At 33.6% G+C, this 5,570-nt stretch overlaps 1 pseudogene; it reads right to left on the reverse strand.

Moving 5' to 3' along the window:
* Positions 1-2,358: 2,358 nt before the first annotated feature.
* Positions 2,359-5,048, reverse strand: LOC131642206 (zinc finger BED domain-containing protein RICESLEEPER 2-like; annotated as a pseudogene).
* Positions 5,049-5,570: the final 522 nt, after the last annotated feature.

Raw genomic sequence — 5,570 nt, forward strand, 5'->3', positions numbered from 1 at the left:
ATAATTGCAATTAAAGGTGTGCCATGGATAAAACACATACCTTTAATCAATTGATCCTCAGGAGTAGTCTCGGAACCAGATAAGGCGAACACTTTACCACCAGCTTGATTCTTCTTCGGCTTAGGACACTGTGGACTAATATGACCTTCTTCCCCGCAGTTATAACAATTCACAGCCTTCCCTTTGCAATCCGCCAAGAGATGACATGCCTTACCACACCTATAGCACTTCTTCTCTTCACTTTTGCATTCTTGGATACGATGTCCAATTCCACCGCATCTATAGCACCGAACAAGAGCACTCGAGTCTCCCCCACTAGGCTTCTTCCAACCACCAACCTTTGGATTACCTCTACCATACGGCTTTCCCTTATCCATCGGTTTCTTCCCCTTTTTGTCAACTAACTCGCGAGAGTGAGATGACTTCAGCTTGGTATTATCCTAGGGATGTAAATGGATATCCGTGGGGACGGATAATATGATATCCGTGTCCGCCTCGTTGGATAAATTTGATATCCATATCCGCCTCATATCCATGCGGGTATCTCCTAATCGGGTAATCCACGTATTTTAAGATATCCGCGGATATTTACAGATATCCATGGATAATATTTTTTTCTATAATTATTTTAAAAAAAACTATTTTCAATTTCTTTTAGAGGCAAGAAAAAAATATTATCACATAGCATTCATATAATAATTCACTCTCAATTGAACAACAAAATTTCATCATATTAATATTTGTCTTTTTCACCAAAACACAATAACTTCCCTATACAATATCCATAATTTTTAACCAAAACAATATTCATCATAGCATATAATAATTGTTCCAATCAAAACAAAAAGTAGTAATCAAATAGTTTTCATCAATCATAATAAAATTCCATGTTATGCATTTCTTTCTTCAACAATCCCACTTTGATTTTCTAGCTCCTGAAATAAAAGCATAAAAATGTTAAAATAAAAATCTAAATAATCAACAAAATAATGATATTTAAAATGAAATCTTTAACATTTCACTAACAAGGTCAACATCCATATCTTCCAATACTGAATTAATTTCAATGACCTCAGCTTTTGATTTTGTATAACCTGGAAAAAGAAAAAGAATAAGTCAAATACTAAGTGGTTATACTTTTTTTAAGAAGCAAGGAATTGTCATAATTTAACACTAACTTACAGTACCGCAGCAGTGTTAACACTGTCACTAACTATGCTAGGCATAAAAGGTAAAGTAGTACAAGGAATTGATCCAGAATTTAAAACTAAATTGTAGTAAATCATAAAAGGTAGTACAAGGATTGCATCCCCAATGTTCCAATCAAAACAAGTTTTACTTCAAAACAATGTTACAACCAAAATAAGTTTGACTTCAAAAACAAACTAACTTGTTATAATTAATCATTGAAAGAAAAACTTGTTATTAATTTAATTACCTTTCACATTAGTCCATAGCCAATCTTGAACACACGTCAATGCCTCCAAAGTATCTGAACGCAATCTACTACGATGAGGGGTAACAATTCGACCACTTGTGCTAAAAGAAGACTCTGAAGCAACTGTTGAAATAGGAATTGCTAAGAAATCTCTTGCAATCATTTGCAAGATTGGATATTTTAATCCATTAGCATTCCACCAACCTAATATATCAAAATTTTCATCATCCGGCAACACTTTCTCCTCTATATATCCATCAAATTTAGACTTACAAGATGTGACACTTTTTTTTGCACTAATATGTTTTGCAAAATTAAACCTCCAAGCTTCTTTTTTGCCAACAACAATTGCATCAGATACATTTTGAGTTTGATTTGAGGATGAAGAAACATTCTCCTTCTCTTTGAATTTCAAATCATACTCAATTACCATATTTTGAAAAAAAGATTTTATCTTCTCAATTTCATTCACAGCTTCATCTCCATAAATTAGAGGGAAAAATTAATCTAACAAATCAACTTTGTACCTTGGATCTAACGCAATGCCTATTGCCATCACTCCATTGACTACCTTCCCATATTTGTCAAACTTAGAAAGCATACTAGAAGCCATATCTTTAATGACACAATCACTAGAACCAAGCCATTCATCCAAAGCTAGTTTTATTTCACATACTTTAGGAAAATAAACATTTGCAGTTGGATACTTTGTACCAGAAAATAATTGTGTAACATCATAAAAAACCTCTAACCTTTCACAAATTTCTTTTGCTTTCATCCATTCATTTTCACTAGGCAAGGTTTTATATTGAGTATCTCATTTTTCCAATCGACCAAACACATCTTTATATTGTATGGCAACATTAAGCATTAAGAATGTAGAATTCCACCGAGTCCTGCAATCTTGAACCAACTTTTTATCATAAGAGATGTTCAATTGACCACATGTCTCTGAATTTCTCCTCTCTTTTCGGTGTTGCTGTCCAATAGACAACACTTTCTCTAATATTTTCAATGGCACCCGAGATTATGGACAAGCCCTCTTTCACAATTAAATTCAATATATGTGCAGAACAACGCATGTGAAACAATTTACCACCCAATATCAATGACCTAGGTGTAATCTTTTTTAAAATGTGTTCAATCATAGCATCATTCGTAGAGCAATTATCAAGGGTCAATGTAGACAACTTTGTATCTAGATTCCAATCCATCAAACATTGACTCAAGGTATCAGCTAATGTTTTGCTAGTATGAGGAGCAGGCACATAAATGAACCTACCATAAATTAAAATTTCAATAATAATATTACTAACACTATACAAAAAATAATAAGAATACCAAAATAATTTATTGTTATTACCTTACAAGTCGACTTTGAAGGGTCCACGAATCATCAATAAAGTGAGCTGTAACTGTCATATGGCCTTTCTTTTGGTTACTTGAAGTCCACATATCACTAGTAATTGCAATACGACTTTGATTCTTTGATAGCAACTTCATTGTATTCTATTTCTCCTCATTATAAATTTTCATGATGTCATTCTTGATAGTGTTACGAGAAACCACCTTAAATAAAGGTTGCAAAGAAGCACACAATTCTTTAAAACCAATGTGTTCAACCATTGCTAGAGGATACTCATGAAGAATTATCATCTTAGAAGCGACACGCCTTGCTATGTCTTGATTAAATGCATAAGAACCAACCACTACATTTTGACTATTAACTTGTTCGGTTTTGATCAAAGCTTGCTTTATATCTCGATTTGTTCGACGTGGACATGACTTAATGTGTGACTTTAAGTGTGACGTTCCTTGAGTTGGAACACCCAAGAGTTTTGCACCACAGCAGTTGCAAACGGCCTTCATCTTTCCATCTATTTTTTGCCTTTTAAAATGATTCCAAACTTCAGAAGTTAGCTTTCTTTTAGAACCTCCAGTCTCAACTTCACATGAAACTTGACTTTCAATTTCATTAGGAGTTGAATTAACTTCTACATTCTGAACATTTGGAGCAGCCACATTAGACTCGTCCGCGTTGGAGGGTGCCAAATTTTCTTGCACAACTTCGGTAGGAGTAATGGTTTTTTCCAAAGACATTCTAAAAAAAGTAAATGTTTGTTAGGAAGACATTATAAATCACAACTAATAAATTAAATTAGAGCAAGTTGCAAGTTTTTGTTTCTTTCTTTATCTGGCAGAACAGTTATGCAGCATTTGTCAGATTCCAACTTCAGTTGGCATTCTATCATTAAGTTCAAACAAGACAAATACAAAAGAGTTTCTTTCTTTATTACGTTTCATTGAAAGAGTATGAGAGTCCATGCAAATGCAAAAACATCACTATTAGCTTTCAAATGAGCTTTTTGTCCTCTCTTGTTCACTATCCTTTTTTACAACCAGTTGACATTTTATTAAGAAATATTTCATAAACAAAATTATAGGCAACATTGAAATCCAAACTAGCAATTCACAAGTCATTTTATTTAATATAATATGAAAATAATTATTAAGCATATAGAAATGGAAAAGAGAAAAAGTAATGGAGATAAAAGATATATTTATTGCTTACCTGTGTGAGATGAGAGGATTGATTATGAGTTTCGACGGAGCCGGTGAAAAAATGAAGATAAGATGGATGCTGTCATACCCAAAAATTTGCCCTCATATATTTGCAAATGTCATTTTAATTCGAATAAGTGATGCAGCATAGTTGGTAAGGACTTGAGGTTAAAAGGCGCAAGAGCGAGAGGTCCCGGATTCGAATATCACTTCTAACATTTCTCTTTTTTTTTTAATTTTTTAATTTTAGTCCTAACTTTATTTCCATTTATTTAAATAATCACAAAAAATAAGTTTTTCATTATTTAAATAGTATTTTCGTTTTTATTTAAAGAGTATTTAAAAAAAAAAAATTATTTTGAATCATTATTTTATGCATATTTCAACCAAAAATCATTAAAAAAAAAAAATTTATACAAGGTAGATTTCTATTTAGTTTTTCTAATAAATTAATTTTATTGCATTTTTGATTTGATTATTCTATTTCTAGAAAGAATTGAAGCATCTTTGATTTTTATCTTAATAAATTTTTTATTACAAATTATATTTTCCATTTTAGTTAACCTAAGTTTTTATGTATAAATAGACCAACAATAAACCCTTATGAAAGACATTGATACACACGTACATACTCACCGACAGTACACAAACCAACAATTTCACCAAATCCTAATTTTTCTTTCACGTAGAATTCTCCTCACAGTTTCTCCCACACCATTAACAATTTTCTCATCAAAAACTTTTTTTTCTCATACACTAACAAACCAAAATCACATTCTTGAGTCAATCCCAAAATTCTAATCACTGCCACGGTTTATATTTCATATACTTCTGTTTTTTTGTTGTTGTTTTTCTGCAGAGAAATTGAGAAGGAAAAACTCCTCCGCGAAGCACTTCAACGCCGACACAGTTCCGGTGAACAACAATCGCCTCTTGCAAACCAAACGAAGCCCCTGAGCCGCTCCGACAACGACACATACGAGCCACCGCACATTGCTTTTTTCCTCCGACCGATCTGACACCTACCGCGTAGAGCACCTGCAGTCATTGACGAATCCGACGGAACAACCTCCGATCGGCACCACCCATCCGACGAAGCGACATCCCTCAATGCCGTCAGCTACCATCGATGGCCAGCCTTCCGAAGTGGCGCCGACCTCCGTCCAGTTTTGACAACAAATATCTGTAGCTCTCGTCTCCGGTCAGCCTCCGTTTTGTGCGCTAGCACGGACGCCGCTCCACCCCTTGCCGTATCTATCGGTAATTCTCTTTTTCTGGTTTTGATTGTTATGTTAGAGTTTTGTGAAACATTTTGAGAAGTTGTTTTGAAGCTGATGAATAATTGAAAACAACACTTTAAAAAATCGAGGAAAAAGAGATCTAATACTTTGTTCATCGTGTTGGTATTTGTATTGTAATTGTTTTTTTGTTTTTTCATTATTTTTTTCTTTAACTAAGTGATATGTGTCGCATTCCTAATGGTCTATATTTCAATTAAAAAAAGAAGAGAGGAAGATATAGTGAGTGAGAGAGACCAATCGTTAGTTGGTCCAGTGGTGATTGACGCTGG

Source organism: Vicia villosa, unplaced genomic scaffold (assembly GCF_029867415.1).
Source record: "Vicia villosa cultivar HV-30 ecotype Madison, WI unplaced genomic scaffold, Vvil1.0 ctg.004630F_1_1, whole genome shotgun sequence".
NCBI classification, from domain to species: Eukaryota; Viridiplantae; Streptophyta; class Magnoliopsida; order Fabales; family Fabaceae; genus Vicia; species Vicia villosa.